Consider the following 20,582-nt stretch of genomic DNA (forward strand, 5'->3'; position numbering starts at 1 on the left):
AGCGGAGACGCAGGGGCATTCTGGCTGTGATCCCGCAGCCCCTGCCTGGAGGCCCACGGTGCCTGTTTCTCTCTGGGCGTTGCTTCCACAGTGCGGCCAAGCAACATCTTCACCATGGGCACAACAGCGCTTCCCTTCCGCCTGACAGACGTCTCAGTGCTCTGCTCTAGACCTCTGAAGTGGGGAGACAACCGAGCCCAGCCTCCTTTCCAAGGCGTCCTGCGCCTTCCATTGCACTGAAAGGCAATAGCACGGGGAAGCCTAGGAAGGGGCTGAGTCATGTCGGACACACTTCCTCAGCCTGCTCCTTTCAGGGAAGCAACGCTGGGAGCTAGGAAAGCCTTCTCAAGCTCGGAGAGTGCAAGAGAGATGCAGGCCGCGCACCCGGAAATCTCGGTGCTTGGAGCCAATCTCAGCGTCTCCCAGGGGCAAAGCGAACGCCTCTCTGCCCAATCCAGCTTTGCAGACGCAGGCCGCTAGGCTGCCTCTGCATTGGCGAAGGAAGCTCTCTCCTCCCGCTTCCTGCGAAATCTGCTTCTCAGCCTGAGCGAATCTCAGTGGGAACGGTCTTTCCTCTGGGGCCGTTGCTCCTGTGCCTGGGGCTGCCGCAAGGGCACCACCCTCACAGGGAAAGGCCAAACACACCCCACATGTCTTTGCTCCTCTGGAGAGCTGCAGGCAACCTCAAACTCTCAGGAAGCTTCTCGGCTGAGACGCAGAAGCACTCTGGCTGGGGTCTCGCATCCCCTGCCTGGAGGCCCATGGTGCCTGTTTCTCCCTGGGCGTTGCTTCACCAGAGCGGCCAGGCAACATCTGCCCCATCTACCCTTCTGCTCTTCCCTTCCAGCTGACAGAGTTCTCCCTGCTCTACTCTAGCCCTAGGAAGTGTGGAGACAACCGGGCTCCTCCTCCTGTGCAAGGAGTCCCGGGGCCCAGTTGGAGTGGAAAGGCAAAACCACAGGCAAGCCCAGGAAAGTGCTGAGTCATGTCTGACACACTCCCTCAGCCTGCTCCTACATGGCTAGCGAGGCTGTGAGCTAGGAAAGTCTTTGGAAGCTCAGCAAGTGGCAGCGAGATGCAGGCCCCAACCCAGCAATCCCGGTGCTTGGAGCAGGTCTCACAGCCTCCCAGTGCCAAAGCGAGCTCCTCTCTGCCAAATGCAGCTTTGCACACGCAGGCCGCTCTGCGGCCTCTGCATCCACGAAGGAAGCTCTCTAGGCCCGCTTCCTTTGAAATCTGCTTCAGCCTGAGGGAAAAGCCCTTGGAGAGGTCTTTGCTCAGGGGCAGTTGCTCCTGTGCCTGGGGAAGAGGGAAGGGCACCACACTCCCAAGGAAAGGCCAGACACACTCCACACGTCTTTGCTCCTCTGGAGGGCGGCATGGAGCCTCCAACTAGGAGGTCGCTTCTCAGCGGAGACGCAGGGGCATTCTGGCTGTGATCCCGCAGCCCCTGCCTGGAGGCCCATGGTGCCTGTTTCTCTCTGGGCGTTGCTTCCACAGTGCGGCCAAGCAACATCTTCACCATGGGCACAACAGCGCTTCCCTTCCGCCTGACAGACGTCTCAGTGCTCTGCTCTAGACCTCTGAAGTGGGGAGACAACCGAGCCCAGCCTCCTTTCCAAGGCGTCCTGCGCCTTCCATTGCACTGAAAGGCAATAGCACGGGGAAGCCTGGGAAGGGGCTGAGTCATGTCGGACACACTTCCTCAGCCTGCTCCTTTCAGGGAAGCAACGCTGGGAGCTAGGAAAGCCTTCTCAAGCTCGGAGAGTGCAAGAGAGATGCAGGCCGCGCACTCGGAAATCTCGGTGCTTGGAGCCAATCTCAGCGTCTCCCAGGGGCAAAGCGAACGCCTCTCTGCCCAATCCAGCTTTGCAGACGCAGGCCGCTAGGCTGCCTCTGCATTGGCGAAGGAAGCTCTCTCCTCCCGCTTCCTGCGAAATCTGCTTCTCAGCCTGAGCGAATCTCAGTGGGAACGGTCTTTCCTCTGGGGCCGTTGCTCCTGTGCCTGGGGCTGCCGCAAGGGCACCACCCTCCCAGGGAAAGGCCAAACACACCCCACATGTCTTTGCTCCTCTGGAGAGCTGCAGGCAACCTCAAACTCTCAGGAAGCTTCTCGGCTGAGACGCAGAAGCACTCTGGCTGGGGTCTCGCATCCCCTGCCTGGAGGCCCATGGTGCCTGTTTCTCCCTGGGCGTTGCTTCCCCAGAGCGGCCAGGCAACATCTGCCCCATCTACCCTTCTGCTCTTCCCTTCCAGCTGACAGAGTTCTCCCTGCTCTACTCTAGCCCTAGGAAGTTTGGAGACAACCGGGCTCCTCCTCCTGTGCAAGGAGTCCCGGGGCCCAGTTGGAGTGGAAAGGCAAAACCACAGGCAAGCCCAGGAAAGTGCTGAGTCATGTCTGACACACTCCCTCAGCCTGCTCCTTCATGGCTAGCGAGGCTGTGAGCTAGGAAAGTCTTTGGAAGCTCAGCAAGTGGCAGCGAGATGCAGGCCCCAACCCAGCAATCCCGGTGCTTGGAGCAGGTCTCACAGCCTCCCAGTGCCAAAGCGAGCTCCTCTCTGCCAAATGCAGCTTTGCACACGCAGGCCGCTCTGCTGCCTCTGCATCCACGAAGGAAGCTCTCTAGGCCCGCTTCCTGCGAAATCTGCTTCCGCCTGAGGGAAAAGCCCTTGGAGAGGTCTTTGCTCAGGGGCAGTTGCTCCTGTGCCTGGGGAAGAGGGAAGGGCACCACACTCCCAAGGAAAGGCCAGACACACTCCACACGTCTTTGCTCCTCTGGAGGGCGGCATGGAGCCTCCAACTGGGAGGTCGCTTCTCAGCGGAGACGCAGGGGCATTCTGGCTGTGATCCCGCAGCCCCTGCCTGGAGGCCCACGGTGCCTGTTTCTCTCTGGGCGTTGCTTCCACAGTGCGGCCAAGCAACATCTTCACCATGGGCACAACAGCGCTTCCCTTCCGCCTGACAGACGTCTCAGTGCTCTGCTCTAGACCTCTGAAGTGGGGAGACAACCGAGCCCAGCCTCCTTTCCAAGGAGTCCTGCGCCTTCCATTGCCCTGAAAGGCAATAGCACGGGGAAGCCTAGGAAGGGGCTGAGTCATGTCGGACACACTTCCTCAGCCTGCTCCTTTCAGGGAAGCAACGCTGGGAGCTAGGAAAGCCTTCTCAAGCTCGGAGAGTGCAAGAGAGATGCAGGCCGTGCACCCGGAAATCTCGGTGCTTGGAGCCCATCTCAGCGTCTCCCAGGGGCTAAGCTAACGCCTCTCTGCCCAATCCAGCTTTGCAGACGCACGCCGCTAGGCTGCCTCTGCATTGGCGAAGGAAGCTCTCTCCTCCCGCTTCCTGCGAAATCTGCTTCTCAGCCTGAGCGAATCTCAGTGGGAACGGTCTTTCCTCTGGGGCCGTTGCTCCTGTGCCTGGGGCTGCCGCAAGGGCACCACCCTCCCAGGGAAAGGCCAAACACACCCCACATGTCTTTGCTCCTCTGGAGAGCTGCAGGCAACCTCAAACTCTCAGGAAGCTTCTCGGCTGAGACACAGAAGCACTCTGGCTGGGGTCTCGCATCCCCTGCCTGGAGGCCCATGGTGCCTGTTTCTCCCTGGGCGTTGCTTCCCCAGAGCGGCCAGGCAACATCTGCCCCATCTACCCTTCTGCTCTTCCCTTCCAGCTGACAGAGTTCTCCCTGCTCTACTCTAGCCCTAGGAAGTTTGGAGACAACCGGGCTCCTCCTACTGTGCAAGGAGTCCCGCGGCCCAGTTGGAGTGGAAAGGCAAAACCACAGGCAAGCCCAGGAAAGTGCTGAGTCATGTCTGACACACTCCCTCAGCCTGCTCCTTCATGGCTAGCGAGGCTGTGAGCTAGGAAAGTCTTTGGAAGCTCAGCAAGTGGCAGCGAGATGCAGGCCCCAACCCAGCAATCCCGGTGCTTGGAGCAGGTCTCACAGCCTCCCAGTGCCAAAGCGAGCTCCTCTCTGCCAAATGCAGCTTTGCACACGCAGGCCGCTCTGCTGCCTCTGCATCCACGAAGGAAGCTCTCTAGGCCCGCTTCCTGCGAAATCTGCTTCAGCCTGAGGCAAAAGCCCTTGGAGAGGTCTTTGCTCAGGGGCAGTTGCTCCTGTGCCTGGGGAAGAGGGAAGGGCACCACACTCCCAGGGAAAGGCCAGACACACTCCACACGTCTTTGCTCCTCTGGAGGGCGGCATGGAGCCTCCAACTGGGAGGTCGCTTCTCAGCGGAGATGCAGGGGCATTCTGGCTGTGATCCCGCAGCCCCTGCCTGGAGGCCCACGGTGCCTGTTTCTCTCTGGGCGTTGCTTCCACAGTGCAGCCAAGCAACATCTTCACCATGGGCACAACAGCGCTTCCCTTCCGCCTGACAGACGTCTCAGTGCTCTGCTCTAGACCTCTGAAGTGGGGAGACAACCGAGCCCAGCCTCCTTTCCAAGGCGTCCTGCGCCTTCCATTGCACTGAAAGGCAATAGCTCGGGGAAGCCTAGGAAGGGGCTGAGTCATGTCGGACACACTTCCTCAGCCTGCTCCTTTCAGGGAAGCAACGCTGGGAGCTAGGAAAGCCTTCTCAAGCTCGGAGAGTGCAAGAGAGATGCAGGCCATGCACCCGGAAATCTCGGTGCTTGGAGCCAATCTCAGCGTCTCCCAGGGGCAAAGCGAACGCCTCTCTGCCCAATCCAGCTTTGCAGACGCAGGCCGCTAGGCTGCCTCTGCATTGGCGAAGGAAGCTCTCTCGTCCCGCTTCCTGCGAAATCTGCTTCTCAGCCTGAGCGAATCTCAGTGGGAACGGTCTTTCCTCTGGGGCCGTTGCTCCTGTGCCTGGGGCTGCCGCAAGGGCACCACCCTCACAGGGAAAGGCCAAACACACCCCACATGTCTTTGCTCCTCTGGAGAGCTGCAGGCAACCTCAAACTCTCAGGAAGCTTCTCGGCTGAGACGCAGAAGCACTCTGGCTGGGGTCTCGCATCCCCTGCCTGGAGGCCCATGGTGCCTGTTTCTCCCTGGGCGTTGCTTCACCAGAGCGGCCAGGCAACATCTGCCCCATCTACCCTTCTGCTCTTCCCTTCCAGCTGACAGAGTTCTCCCTGCTCTACTCTAGCCCTAGGAAGTTTGGAGACAACCGGGCTCCTCCTCCTGTGCAAGGAGTCCCGGGGCCCAGTTGGAGTGGAAAGGCAAAACCACAGGCAAGCCCAGGAAAGTGCTGAGTCATGTCTGACACACTCCCTCAGCCTGCTCCTTCATGGCTAGCGAGGCTGTGAGCTAGGAAAGTCTTTGGAAGCTCAGCAAGTGGCAGCGAGATGCAGGCCCCAACCCAGCAATCCCGGTGCTTGGAGCAGGTCTCAGCCTCCCAGTGCCAAAGCGAGCTCCTCTCTGCCAAATGCAGCTTTGCACACGCAGGCCGCTCTGCTGCCTCTGCATCCACGAAGGAAGCTCTCTAGGCCCGTTCCTGCGAAATCTGCTTCCGCCTGAGGGAAAAGCCCTTGGAGAGGTCTTTGCTCAGGGGCAGTTGCTCCTGTGCCTGGGGAAGAGGGAAGGGCACCACACTCCCAGGGAAAGGCCAGACACACTCCACACGTCTTTGCTCCTCTGGAGGGCGGCATGGAGCCTCCAACTGGGAGGTCGCTTCTCAGCGGAGACGCAGGGGCATTCTGGCTCTGATCCCGCAGCCCCTGCCTGGAGGCCCACGGTGCCTGTTTCTTTCTGGGCGTTGCTTCCACAGTGCGGCCAAGCAACATCTTCACCATGGGCACAACAGCGCTTCCCTTCCGCCTGACAGACGTCTCAGTGCTCTGCTCTAGACCTCTGAAGTGGGGAGACAACCGAGCCCAGCCTCCTTTCCAAGGCGTCCTGCGCCTTCCATTGCACTGAAAGGCAATAGCTCGGGGAAGCCTAGGAAGGGGCTGAGTCATGTCGGACACACTTCCTCAGCCTGCTCCTTTCAGGGAAGCAACGCTGGGAGCTAGGAAAGCCTTCTCAAGCTCGGAGAGTGCAAGAGAGATGCAGGCCATGCACCCGGAAATCTCGGTACTTGGAGCCAATCTCAGCGTCTCCCAGGGGCAAAGCGTACGCCTCTCTGCCCAATCCAGCTTTGCAGACGCAGGCCGCTAGGCTGCCTCTGCATTGGCGAAGGAAGCTCTCTCGTCCCGCTTCCTGCGAAATCTGCTTCTCAGCCTGAGCGAATCTCAGTGGGAACGGTCTTTCCTCTGGGGCCGTTGCTCCTGTGCCTGGGGCTGCCGCAAGGGCACCAGTCTCACAGGGAAAGGCCAAACACACCCCACATGTCTTTGCTCCTCTGGAGAGCTGCAGGCAACCTCAAACTCTCAGGAAGCTTCTCGGCTGAGACGCAGAAGCACTCTGGCTGGGGTCTCGCATCCCCTGCCTGGAGGCCCATGGTGCCTGTTTCTCCCTGGGCGTTGCTTCACCAGAGCGGCCAGGCAACATCTGCCCCATCTACCCTTCTGCTCTTCCCTTCCAGCTGACAGAGTTCTCCCTGCTCTACTCTAGCCCTAGGAAGTTTGGAGACAACCGGGCTCCTCCTCCTGTGCAAGGAGTCCCGGGGCCCAGTTGGAGTGGAAAGGCAAAACCACAGGCAAGCCCAGGAAAGTGCTGAGTCATGTCTGACACACTCCCTCAGCCTGCTCCTTCATGGCTAGCGAGGCTGTGAGCTAGGAAAGTCTTTGGAAGCTCAGCAAGTGGCAGCGAGATGCAGGCCCCAACCCAGCAATCCCGGTGCTTGGAGCAGGTCTCACAGCCTCCCAGTGCCAAAGCGAGCTCCTCTCTGCCAAATGCAGCTTTGCACACGCAGGCCGCTCTGCTGCCTCTGCATCCACGAAGGAAGCTCTGTAGGCCCGCATCCTGCGAAATCTGCTTCAGCCTGAGGGAAAAGCCCTTGGGGAGGTCTTTGCTCAGGGGCAGTTGCTCCTGTGCCTGGGGAAGAGGGAAGGGCACCACACTCCCAAGGAAAGGCCAGACACACTCCACAGGTCTTTGCTCCTCTGGAGGGCGGCATGGAGCCTCCAACTGGGAGGTCGCTTCTCAGCGGAGACGCAGGGGCATTCTGGCTCTGATCCCGCAGCCCCTGCCTGGAGGCCCACGGTGCCTGTTTCTCTCTGGGCGTTGCTTCCACAGTGCGGCCAAGCAACATCTTCACCATGGGCACAACAGCGCTTCCCTTCCGCCTGACAGACGTCTCAGTGCTCTGCTCTAGACCTCTGAAGTGGGGAGACAACCGAGCCCAGCCTCCTTTCCAAGGAGTCCTGCGCCTTCCATTGCACTGAAAGGCAATAGCTCGGGGAAGCCTAGGAAGGGGCTGAGTCATGTCGGACACACTTCCTCAGCCTGCTCCTTTCAGGGATGCAACGCTGGGAGCTAGGAAAGCCTTCTCAAGCTCGGAGAGTGCAAGAGAGATGCAGGCCGCGCACCCGGAAATCTCGGTGCTTGGAGCCAATCTCAGCGTCTCCCAGGGGCAAAGCGAACGCCTCTCTGCCCAATCCAGCTTTGCAGACGCAGGCCGCTAGGCTGCCTCTGCATTGGCGAAGGAAGCTCTCTCCTCCCGCTTCCTGCGAAATCTGCTTCTCAGCCTGAGCGAATCTCAGTGGGAACGGTCTTTCCTCTGGGGCCGTTGCTCCTGTGCCTGGGGCTGCCGCAAGGGCACCACCCTCACAGGGAAAGGCCAAACACACCCCACATGTCTTTGCTCCTCTGGAGAGCTGCAGGCAACCTCAAACTCTCAGGAAGCTTCTCGGCTGAGACGCAGAAGCACTCTGGCTGGGGTCTCGCATCCCCTGCCTGGAGGCCCATGGTGCCTGTTTCTCCCTGGGCGTTGCTTCACCAGAGCGGCCAGGCAACATCTGCCCCATCTACCCTTCTGCTCTTCCCTTCCAGCTGACAGAGTTCTCCCTGCTCTACTCTAGCCCTAGGAAGTTTGGAGACAACCGGGCTCCTCCTCCTGTGCAAGGAGTCCCGGGGCCCAGTTGGAGTGGAAAGGCAAAACCACAGGCAAGCCCAGGAAAGTGCTGAGTCATGTCTGACACACTCCCTCAGCCTGCTCCTTCATGGCTAGCGAGGCTGTGAGCTAGGAAAGTCTTTGGAAGCTCAGCAAGTGGCAGCGAGATGCAGGCCCCAACCCAGCAATCCCGGTGCTTGGAGCAGGTCTCAGCCTCCCAGTGCCAAAGCGAGCTCCTCTCTGCCAAATGCAGCTTTGCACACGCAGGCCGCTCTGCTGCCTCTGCATCCACGAAGGAAGCTCTCTAGGCCCGTTCCTGCGAAATCTGCTTCCGCCTGAGGGAAAAGCCCTTGGAGAGGTCTTTGCTCAGGGGCAGTTGCTCCTGTGCCTGGGGAAGAGGGAAGGGCACCACACTCCCAAGGAAAGGCCAGACACACTCCACACGTCTTTGCTCCTCTGGAGGGCGGCATGGAGCCTCCAACTGGGAGGTCGCTTCTCAGCGGAGACGCAGGGGCATTCTGGCTCTGATCCCGCAGCCCCTGCCTGGAGGCCCACGGTGCCTGTTTCTCTCTGGGCGTTGCTTCCACAGTGCGGCCAAGCAACATCTTCACCATGGGCACAACAGCGCTTCCCTTCCGCCTGACAGACGTCTCAGTGCTCTGCTCTAGACCTCTGAAGTGGGGAGACAACCGAGCCCAGCCTCCTTTCCAAGGCGTCCTGCGCCTTCCATTGCACTGAAAGGCAATAGCACGGGGAAGCCTAGGAAGGGGCTGAGTCATGTCGGACACACTTCCTCAGCCTGCTCCTTTCAGGGAAGCAACGCTGGGAGCTAGGAAAGCCTTCTCAAGCTCGGAGAGTGCAAGAGAGATGCAGGCCGCGCACCCGGAAATCTCGGTGCTTGGAGCCAATCTCAGCGTCTCCCAGGGGCAAAGCGAACGCCTCTCTGCCCAATCCAGCTTTGCAGACGCAGGCCGCTAGGCTGCCTCTGCATTGGCGAAGGAAGCTCTCTCCTCCCGCTTCCTGCGAAATCTGCTTCTCACCCTGAGCGAATCTCAGTGGGAACGGTCTTTCCTCTGGGGCCGTTGCTCCTGTGCCTGGGGCTGCCGCAAGGGCACCACCCTCACAGGGAAAGGCCAAACACACCCCACATGTCTTTGCTCCTCTGGAGAGCTGCAGGCAACCTCAAACTCTCAGGAAGCTTCTCGGCTGAGACGCAGAAGCACTCTGGCTGGGGTCTCGCATCCCCTGCCTGGAGGCCCATGGTGCCTGTTTCTCCCTGGGCGTTGCTTCACCAGAGCGGCCAGGCAACATCTGCCCCATCTACCCTTCTGCTCTTCCCTTCCAGCTGACAGAGTTCTCCCTGCTCTACTCTAGCCCTAGGAAGTTTGGAGACAACCGGGCTCCTCCTCCTCTGCAAGGAGTCCCGGGGCCCAGTTGGAGTGGAAAGGCAAAACCACAGGCAAGCCCAGGAAAGTGCTGAGTCATGTCTGACACACTCCCTCAGCCTGCTCCTTCATGGCTAGCGAGGCTGTGAGCTAGGAAAGTCTTTGGAAGCTCAGCAAGTGGCAGCGAGATGCAGGCCCCAACCCAGCAATCCCGGTGCTTGGAGCAGGTCTCACAGCCTCCCAGTGCCAAAGCGAGCTCCTCTCTGCCAAATGCAGCTTTGCACACGCAGGCCGCTCTGCTGCCTCTGCATCCACGAAGGAAGCTCTCTAGGGCCGCTTCCTGCGAAATCTGCTTCCGCCTGAGGGAAAAGCCCTTGGAGAGGTCTTTGCTCAGGGGCAGTTGCTCCTGTGCCTGGGGAAGAGGGAAGGGCACCACACTCCCAAGGAAAGGCCAGACACACTCCACACGTCTTTGCTCCTCTGGAGGGCGGCATGGAGCCTCCAACTGGGAGGTCGCTTCTCAGCGGAGACGCAGGGGCATTCTGGCTGTGATCCCGCAGCCCCTGCCTGGAGGCCCACGGTGCCTGTTTCTCTCTGGGCGTTGCTTCCACAGTGCGGCCAAGCAACATCTTCACCATGGGCACAACAGCGCTTCCCTTCCGCCTGACAGACGTCTCAGTGCTCTGCTCTAGACCTCTGAAGTGGGGAGACAACCGAGCCCAGCCTCCTTTCCAAGGCGTCCTGCGCCTTCCATTGCACTGAAAGGCAATAGCACGGGGAAGCCTAGGAAGGGGCTGAGTCATGTCGGACACACTTCCTCAGCCTGCTCCTTTCAGGGAAGCACCGCTGGGAGCTAGGAAAGCCTTCTCAAGCTCGGAGAGTGCAAGAGAGATGCAGGCCGCGCACCCGGAAATCTCGGTGCTTGGAGCCCATCTCAGCGTCTCCCAGGGGCAAAGCGAACGCCTCTCTGCCCAATCCAGCTTTGCAGACGCAGGCCGCTAGGCTGCCTCTGCATTGGCGAAGGAAGCTCTCTCCTCCCGCTTCCTGCGAAATCTGCTTCTCAGCCTGAACGAATCTCAGTGGGAACAGTCTTTCCTCTGGGGCCGTTGCACCTGTGCCTGGGGCTGCCGCAAGGGCACCACCCTCACAGGGAAAGGCCAAACACACCCCACATGTCTTTGCTCCTCTGGAGAGCTGCATGCAACCTCAAACTCTCAGGAAGCTTCTCGGCTGAGACGCAGAAGCACTCTGGCTGGGGTCTCGCATCCCCTGCCTGGAGGCCCATGGTGCCTGTTTCTCCCTGGGCGTTGCTTCACCAGAGCGGCCAGGCAACATCTGCCCCATCTACCCTTCTGCTCTTCCCTTCCAGCTGACAGAGTTCTCCCTGCTCTACTCTAGCCCTAGGAAGTTTGGAGACAACCGGGCTCCTCCTCCTGTGCAAGGAGTCCCGGGGCCCAGTTGGAGTGGAAAGGCAAAACCACAGGCAAGCCCAGGAAAGTGCTGAGTCATGTCTGACACACTCCCTCAGCCTGCTCCTTCATGGCTAGCGAGGCTGTGAGCTAGGAAAGTCTTTGGAAGCTCAGCAAGTGGCAGCGAGATGCAGGCCCCAACCCAGCAATCCCGGTGCTTGGAGCAGGTCTCACAGCCTCCCAGTGCCAAAGCGACCTCCTCTCTGCCAAATGCAGCTTTGCACACGCAGGCCGCTCTGCTGCCTCTGCATCCACGAAGGAAGCTCTGTAGGCCCGCATCCTGCGAAGTCTGCTTCAGCCTGAGGGAAAAGCCCTTGGGGAGGTCTTTGCTCAGGGGCAGTTGCTCCTGTGCCTGGGGAAGAGGGAAGGGCACCACACTCCCAAGGAAAGGCCAGACACACTCCACACGTCTTTGCTCCTCTGGAGGGCGGCATGGAGCCTCCAACTGGGAGGTCGCTTCTCAGCGGAGACGCAGGGGCATTCTGGCTCTGATCCCGCAGCCCCTGCCTGGAGGCCCACGGTGCCTGTTTCTCTCTGGGCGTTGCTTCCACAGTGCGGCCAAGCAACATCTTCACCATGGGCACAACAGCGCTTCCCTTCCGCCTGACAGACGTCTCAGTGCTCTGCTCTAGACCTCTGAAGTGGGGAGACAACCGAGCCCAGCCTCCTTTCCAAGGAGTCCTGCGCCTTCCATTGCACTGAAAGGCAATAGCACGGGGAAGCCTAGGAAGGGGCTGAGTCATGTCGGACACACTTCCTCAGCCTGCTCCTTTCAGGGAAGCACCGCTGGGAGCTAGGAAAGCCTTCTCAAGCTCGGAGAGTGCAAGAGAGATGCAGGCCGCGCACCCGGAAATCTCGGTGCTTGGAGCCAATCTCAGCGTCTCCCAGGGGCAAAGCGAACGCCTCTCTGCCCAATCCAGCTTTGCAGACGCAGGCCGCTAGGCTGCCTCTGCATTGGCGAAGGAAGCTCTCTCCTCCCGCTTCCTGCGAAATCTGCTTCTCAGCCTGAGCGAATCTCAGTGGGAACGGTCTTTCCTCTGGGGCCGTTGCTCCTGTGCCTGGGGCTGCCGCAAGGGCACCACCCTCACAGGGAAAGGCCAAACACACCCCACATGTCTTTGCTCCTCTGGAGAGCTGCAGGCAACCTCAAACTCTCAGGAAGCTTCTCGGCTGAGACGCAGAAGCACTCTGGCTGGGGTCTCGCATCCCCTGCCTGGAGGCCCATGGTGCCTGTTTCTCCCTGGGCGTTGCTTCCCCAGAGCGGCCAGGCAACATCTGCCCCATCTACCCTTCTGCTCTTCCCTTCCAGCTGACAGAGTTCTCCCTGCTCTACTCTAGCCGTAGGAAGTTTGGAGACAACCGGGCTCCTCCTCCTGTGCAAGGAGTCCCGGGGCCCAGTTGGAGTGGAAAGGCAAAACCACAGGCAAGCCCAGGAAAGTGCTGAGTCATGTCTGACACACTCCCTCAGCCTGCTCCTTCATGGCTAGCGAGGCTGTGAGCTAGGAAAGTCTTTGGAAGCTCAGCAAGTGGCAGCGAGATGCAGGCCCCAACCCAGCAATCCCGGTGCTTGGAGCAGGTCTCACAGCCTCCCAGTGCCAAAGCGAGCTCCTCTCTGCCAAATGCAGCTTTGCACACGCAGGCCGCTCTGCTGCCTCTGCATCCACGAAGGAAGCTCTCTAGGCCCGCTTCCTGCGAAATCTGCTTCAGCCTGAGGGAAAAGCCCTTGGAGAGGTCTTTGCTCAGGGGCAGTTGCTCCTGTGCCTGGGGAAGAGGGAAGGGCACCACACTCCCAAGGAAAGGCCAGACACACTCCACACGTCTTTGCTCCTCTGGAGGGCGGCATGGAGCCTCCAACTGGGAGGTCGCTTCTCAGCGGAGACGCAGGGGCATTCTGGCTGTGATCCCGCAGCCCCTGCCTGGAGGCCCACGGTGCCTGTTTCTCTCTGGGCGTTGCTTCCACAGTGCGGCCAAGCAACATCTTCACCATGGGCACAACAGCGCTTCCCTTCCGCCTGACAGACGTCTCAGTGCTCTGCTCTAGACCTCTGAAGTGGGGAGACAACCGAGCCCAGCCTCCTTTCCAAGGCGTCCTGCGCCTTCCATTGCACTGAAAGGCAATAGCACGGGGAAGCCTAGGAAGGGGCTGAGTCATGTCGGACACACTTCCTCAGCCTGCTCCTTTCAGGGAAGCACCGCTGGGAGCTAGGAAAGCCTTCTCAAGCTCGGAGAGTGCAAGAGAGATGCAGGCCGCGCACCCGGAAATCTCGGTGCTTGGAGCCCATCTCAGCGTCTCCCAGGGGCAAAGCGAACGCCTCTCTGCCCAATCCAGCTTTGCAGACGCAGGCCGCTAGGCTGCCTCTGCATTGGCGAAGGAAGCTCTCTCCTCCCGCTTCCTGCGAAATCTGCTTCTCAGCCTGAACGAATCTCAGTGGGAACGGTCTTTCCTCTGGGGCCGTTGCACCTGTGCCAGGGGCTGCCGCAAGGGCACCACCCTCACAGGGAAAGGCCAAACACACCCCACATGTCTTTGCTCCTCTGGAGAGCTGCAGGCAACCTCAAACTCTCAGGAAGCTTCTCGGCTGAGACGCAGAAGCACTCTGGCTGGGGTCTCGCATCCCCTGCCTGGAGGCCCATGGTGCCTGTTTCTCCCTGGGCGTTGCTTCACCAGAGCGGCCAGGCAACATCTGCCCCATCTACCCTTCTGCTCTTCCCTTCCAGCTGACAGAGTTCTCCCTGCTCTACTCTAGCCCTAGGAAGTTTGGAGACAACCGGGCTCCTCCTCCTGTGCAAGGAGTCCCGGGGCCCAGTTGGAGTGGAAAGGCAAAACCACAGGCAAGCCCAGGAAAGTGCTGAGTCATGTCTGACACACTCCCTCAGCCTGCTCCTTCATGGCTAGCGAGGCTGTGAGCTAGGAAAGTCTTTGGAAGCTCAGCAAGTGGCAGCGAGATGCAGGCCCCAACCCAGCAATCCCGGTGCTTGGAGCAGGTCTCACAGCCTCCCAGTGCCAAAGCGAGCTCCTCTCTGCCAAATGCAGCTTTGCACACGCAGGCCGCTCTGCTGCCTCTGCATCCACGAAGGAAGCTCTCTAGGCCCGCTTCCTGCGAAATCTGCTTCAGCCTGAGGGAAAAGCCCTTGGAGAGAGGTCTTTGCTCAGGGGCAGTTGCTCCTGTGCCTGGGGAAGAGGGAAGGGCACCACACTCCCAAGGAAAGGCCAGACACACTCCACACGTCTTTGCTCCTCTGGAGGGCGGCATGGAGCCTCCAACTGGGAGGTCGCTTCTCAGCGGAGACGCAGGGGCATTCTGGCTGGGATCCCGCAGCCCCTGCCTGGAGGCCCACGGTGCCTGTTTCTCTCTGGGCGTTGCTTCCACAGTGCGGCCAAGCAACATCTTCACCATGGGCACAACAGCGCTTCCCTTCCGCCTGACAGACGTCTCAGTGCTCTGCTCTAGACCTCTGAAGTGGGGAGACAACCGAGCCCAGCCTCCTTTCCAAGGCGTCCTGCGCCTTCCATTGCACTGAAAGGCAATAGCACGGGGAAGCCTAGGAAGGGGCTGAGTCATGTCGGACACACTTCCTCAGCCTGCTCCTTTCAGGGAAGCAACGCTGGGAGCTAGGAAAGCCTTCTCAAGCTCGGAGAGTGCAAGAGAGATGCAGGCCGCGCACCCGGAAATCTCGGTGCTTGGAGCCAATCTCAGCGTCTCCCAGGGGCAAAGCGAACGCCTCTCTGCCCAATCCAGCTTTGCAGACGCAGGCCGCTAGGCTGCCTCTGCATTGGCGAACGAAGCTCTCTCCTCCCGCTTCCTGCGAAATCTGCTTCTCAGCCTGAGCGAATCTCAGTGGGAACGGTCTTTCCTCTGGGGCCGTTGCTCCTGTGCCTGGGGCTGCCGCAAGGACACCACCCTCACAGGGAAAGGCCAAACACACCCCACATGTCTTTGCTCCTCTGGAGAGCTGCAGGCAACCTCAAACTCTCAGGAAGCTTCTCGGCTGAGACGCAGAAGCACTCTGGCTGGGGTCTCGCATCCCCTGCCTGGAGGCCCATGGTGCCTGTTTCTCCCTGGGCGTTGCTTCACCAGAGCGGCCAGGCAACATCTGCCCCATCTACCCTTCTGCTCTTCCCTTCCAGCTGACAGAGTTCTCCCTGCTCTACTCTAGCCCTAGGAAGTTTGGAGACAACCGGGCTCCTCCTCCTGTGCAAGGAGTCCCGGGGCCCAGTTGGAGTGGAAAGGCAAAACCACAGGCAAGCCCAGGAAAGTGCTGAGTCATGTCTGACACACTCCCTCAGCCTGCTCCTTCATGGCTAGCGAGGCTGTGAGCTAGGAAAGTCTTTGGAAGCTCAGCAAGTGGCAGCGAGATGCAGGCCCCAACCCAGCAATCCCGGTGCTTGGAGCAGGTCTCACAGCCTCCCAGTGCCAAAGCGAGCTCCTCTCTGCCAAATGCAGCTTTGCACACGCAGGCCGCTCTGCTGCCTCTGCATCCACGAAGGAAGCTCTCTAGGCCCGCTTCCTGCGAAATCTGCTTCAGCCTGAGGGAAAAGCCCTTGGAGAGGTCTTTGCTCAGGGGCAGTTGCTCCTGTGCCTGGGGAAGAGGGAAGGGCACCACACTCCCAAGGAAAGGCCAGACACACTCCACACGTCTTTGCTCCTCTGGAGGGCGGCATGGAGCCTCCAACTGGGAGGTCGCTTCTCAGCGGAGACGCAGGGGCATTCTGGCTGTGATCCCGCAGCCCCTGCCTGGAGGCCCACGGTGCCTGTTTCTCTCTGGGCGTTGCTTCCACAGTGCGGCCAAGCAACATCTTCACCATGGGCACAACAGCGCTTCCCTTCCGCCTGACAGACGTCTCAGTGCTCTGCTCTAGACCTCTGAAGTGGGGAGACAACCGAGCCCAGCCTCCTTTCCAAGGCGTCCTGCGCCTTCCATTGCACTGAAAGGCAATAGCACGGGGAAGCCTAGGAAGGGGCTGAGTCATGTCGGACACACTTCCTCAGCCTGCTCCTTTCAGGGAAGCAACGCTGGGAGCTAGGAAAGCCTTCTCAAGCTCGGAGAGTGCAAGAGAGATGCAGGCCGCGCACCCGGAAATCTCGGTGCTTGGAGCCAATCTCAGCGTCTCCCAGGGGCAAAGCGAACGCCTCTCTGCCCAATCCAGCTTTGCAGACGCAGGCCGCTAGGCTGCCTCTGCATTGGCGAAGGAAGCTCTCTCCTCCCGCTTCCTGCGAAATCTGCTTCTCAGCCTGAACGAATCTCAGTGGGAACGGTCTTTCCTCTGGGGCCGTTGCACCTGTGCCAGGGGCTGCCGCAAGGGCACCACCCTCACAGGGAAAGGCCAAACACACCCCACATGTCTTTGCTCCTCTGGAGAGCTGCAGGCAACCTCAAACTCTCAGGAAGCTTCTCGGCTGAGACGCAGAAGCACTCTGGCTGGGGTCTCGCATCCCCTGCCTGGAGGCCCATGGTGCCTGTTTCTCCCTGGGCGTTGCTTCACCAGAGCGGCCAGGCAACATCTGCCCCATCTACCCTTCTGCTCTTCCCTTCCAGCTGACAGAGTTCTCCCTGCTCTACTCTAGCCCTAGGAAGTTTGGAGACAACCGGGCTCCTCCTCCTGTGCAAGGAGTCCCGGGGCCCAGTTGGAGTGGAAAGGCAAAACCACAGGCAAGCCCAGGAAAGTGCTGAGTCATGTCTGACACACTCCCTCAGCCTGCTCCTTCATGGCTAGCGAGGCTGTGAGCTAGGAAAGTCTTTGGAAGCTCAGCAAGTGGCAGCGAGATGCAGGCCCCAACCCAGCAATCCCGGTGCTTGGAGCAGGTCTCACAGCCTCCCAGTGCCAAAGCGAGCTCCTCTCTGCCAAATGCAGCTTTGCACACGCAGGCCGCTCTGCTGCCTCTGCATCCACGAAGGAAGCTCTCTAGGCCCGCTTCCTGCGAAATCTGCTTCAGCCTGAGGCAAAAGCCCTTGGAGAGGTCTTTGCTCAGGGGCAGTTGCTCCTGTGCCTGGGGAAGAGGGAAGGGCACCACACTCCCAAGGAAAGGCCAGACACACTCCACACGTCTTTGCTCCTCTGGAGGGCGGCATGGAGCCTCCAACTGGGAGGTCGCTTCTCAGCGGAGACGCAGGGGCATTCTGGCTGGGATCCCGCAGCCCCTGCCTGGAGGCCCACGGTGCCTGTTTCTCTCTGGGCGTTGCTTCCACAGTGCGGCCAAGCAACATCTTCACCATGGGCACAACAGCGCTTCCCTTCCGCCTGACAGACGTCTCAGTGCTCTGCTCTAGACCTCTGAAGTGGGGAGACAACCGAGCCCAGCCTCCTTTCCAAGGCGTCCTGCGCCTTCCATTGCACTGAAAGGCAATAACACGGGGAAGCCTAGGAAGGGGCTGAGTCATGTCGGACACACTTCCTCAGCCTGCTCCTTTCAGGGAAGCAACGCTGGGAGCTAGGAAAGCCTTCTCAAGCTCGGAGAGTGCAAGAGAGATGCAGGCCGCGCACCCGGAAATCTCGGTGCTTGGAGCCCATCTCAGCGTCTCCCAGGGGCAAAGCGAACGCCTCTCTGCCCAATCCAGCTTTGCAGACGCAGGCCGCTAGGCTGCCTCTGCATTGGCGAAGGAAGCTCTCTCCTCCCGCTTCCTGCGAAATCTTCTTCTCAGCCTGAGCGAATCTCAGTGGGAACGGTCTTTCCTCTGGGGCCGTTGCTCCTGTGCCTGGGGCTGCCGCAAGGGCACCACCCTCACAGGGAAAGGCCAAACACACCCCACATGTCTTTGCTCCTCTGGAGAGCTGCAGGCAACCTGAAACTCTCAGGAAGCTTCTCGGCTGAGACGCAGAAGCACTCTGGCTGGGGTCTCGCATCCCCTGCCTGGAGGCCCATGGTGCCTGTTTCTCCCTGGGCGTTGCTTCACCAGAGCGGCCAGGCAACATCTGCCCCATCTACCCTTCTGCTCTTCCCTTCCAGCTGACAGAGTTCTCCCTGCTCTACTCTAGCCCTAGGAAGTTTGGAGACACCCGGGTTCCTCCTCCTGTGCAAGGAGTCCCGGGGCCCAGTTGGAGTGGAAAGGCAAAACCACAGGCAAGCCCAGGAAAGTGCTGAGTCATGTCTGACACACTCCCTCAGCCTGCTCCTTCATGGCTAGCGAGGCTGTGAGCTAGGAAAGTCTTTGGAAGCTCAGCAAGTGGCAGCGAGATGCAGGCCCCAACCCAGCAATCCCGGTGCTTGGAGCAGGTCTCACAGCCTCCCAGTGCCAAAGCGAGCTCCTCTCTGCCAAATGCAGCTTTGCACACGCAGGCCGCTCTGCTGCCTCTGCATCCACGAAGGAAGCTCTCTAGGCCCGCTTCCTGCGAAATCTGCTTCCGCCTGAGGGAAAAGCCCTTGGAGAGGTCTTTGCTCAGGGGCAGTTGCTCCTGTGCCTGGGGAAGAGGGAAGGGCACCACACTCCCAAGGAAAGGCCAGACACACTCCACACGTCTTTGCTCCTCTGGAGGGCGGCATGGAGCCTCCAACTGGGAGGTCGCTTCTCAGCGGAGACGCAGGGGCATTCTGGCTGTGATCCCGCAGCCCCTGCCTGGAGGCCCACGGTGCCTGTTTCTCTCTGGGCGTTGCTTCCACAGTGCGGCCAAGCAACATCTTCACCATGGGCACAACAGCGCTTCCCTTCCGCCTGACAGACGTCTCAGTGCTCTGCTCTAGACCTCTGAAGTGGGGAGACAACCGAGCCCAGCCTCCTTTCCAAGGCGTCCTGCGCCTTCCATTGCACTGAAAGGCAATAGCACGGGGAAGCCTAGGAAGGGGCTGAGTCATGTCGGACACACTTCCTCAGCCTGCTCCTTTCAGGGAAGCAACGCTGGGAGCTAGGAAAGCCTTCTCAAGCTCGGAGAGTGCAAGAGAGATGCAGGCCGCGCACCCGGAAATCTCGGTGCTTGGAGCCAATCTCAGCGTCTCCCAGGGGCAAAGCGAACGCCTCTCTGCCAAATCCAGCTTTGCAGACGCAGGCCGCTAGGCTGCCTCTGCATTGGCGAAGGAAGCTCTCTCCTCCCGCTTCCTGCGAAATCTGCTTCTCAGCCTGAGCGAATCTCAGTGGGAACGGTCTTTCCTCTGGGGCCGTTGCTCCTGTGCCTGGGGCTGCCGCAAGGGCACCACCCTCACAGGGAAAGGCCAAACACACCCCACATGTCTTTGCTCCTCTGGAGAGCTGCATGCAACCTCAAACTCTCAGGAAGCTTCTCGGCTGAGACGCAGAAGCACTCTGGCTGGGGTCTCGCATCCCCTGCCTGGAGGCCCATGGTGCCTGTTTCTCCCTGGGCGTTGCTTCACCAGAGCGGCCAGGCAACATCTGCCCCATCTACCCTTCTGCTCTTCCCTTCCAGCTGACAGAGTTCTCCCTGCTCTACTCTAGCCCTAGGAAGTTTGGAGACACCCGGGCTCCTCCTCCTGTGCAAGGAGTCCCGGGGCCCAGTTGGAGTGGAAAGGCAAAACCACAGGCAAGCCCAGGAAAGTGCTGAGTCATGTCTGACACACTCCCTCAGCCTGCTCCTTCATGGCTAGCGAGGCTGTGAGCTAGGAAAGTCTTTGGAAGCTCAGCAAGTGGCAGCGAGATGCAGGCCCCAACCCAGCAATCCCGGTGCTTGGAGCAGGTCTCAGCCTCCCAGTGCCAAAGCGAGCTCCTCTCTGCCAAATGCAGCTTTGCACACGCAGGCCGCTCTGCTGCCTCTGCATCCACGAAGGAAGCTCTCTAGGCCCGTTCCTGCGAAATCTGCTTCCGCCTGAGGGAAAAGCCCTTGGAGAGGTCTTTGCTCAGGGGCAGTTGCTCCTGTGCCTGGGGAAGAGGGAAGGGCACCACACTCCCAAGGAAAGGCCAGACACACTCCACACGTCTTTGCTCCTCTGGAGGGCGGCATGGAGCCTCCAACTGGGAGGTCGCTTCTCAGCGGAGACGCAGGGGCATTCTGGCTCTTATCCCGCAGCCCCTGCCTGGAGGCCCACGGTGCCTGTTTCTCTCTGGGCGTTGCTTCCACAGTGCGGCCAAGCAACATCTTCACCATGGGCACAACAGCGCTTCCCTTCCGCCTGACAGACGTCTCAGTGCTCTGCTCTAGACCTCTGAAGTGGGGAGACAACCGAGCCCAGCCTCCTTTCCAAGGCGTCCTGCGCCTTCCATTGCACTGAAAGGCAATAGCACGGGGAAGCCTAGGAAGGGGCTGAGTCATGTCGGACACACTTCCTCAGCCTGCTCCTTTCAGGGAAGCAACGCTGGGAGCTAGGAAAGCCTTCTCAAGCTCGGAGAGTGCAAGAGAGATGCAGGCCGCGCACCCGGAAATCTCGGTGCTTGGAGCCCATCTCAGCGTCTCCCAGGGGAAAAAGGAACGCCTCTCTGCCCAATCCAGCTTTGCAGACGCAGGCCGCTAGGCTGCCTCTGCATTGGCGAAGGAAGCTCTCTCCTCCCGCTTCCTGCGAAATCTGCTTCTCAGCCTGAGCGAATCTCAGTGGGAACGGTCTTTCCTCTGGGGCCGTTGCTCCTGTGCCTGGGGCTGCCGCAAGGGCACCACCCTCCCAGGGAAAGGCCAAACACACCCCACATGTCTTTGCTCCTCTGGAGAGCTGCAGGCAACCTCAAACTCTCAGGAAGCTTCTCGGCTGAGACGCAGAAGCACTCTGGCTGGGGTCTCGCATCCCCTGCCTGGAGGCCCATGGTGCCTGTTTCTCCCTGGGCGTTGCTTCACCAGAGCGGCCAGGCAACATCTGCCCCATCTACCCTTCTGCTCTTCCCTTCCAGCTGACAGAGTTCTCCC

The sequence above is a fragment of the Moschus berezovskii genome, chromosome X (genome assembly GCF_049115385.1).
Source record: "Moschus berezovskii isolate FMDL1 chromosome X, NW_MosBer_1.0, whole genome shotgun sequence".
NCBI lineage: Eukaryota > Metazoa > Chordata > Mammalia > Artiodactyla > Moschidae > Moschus > Moschus berezovskii.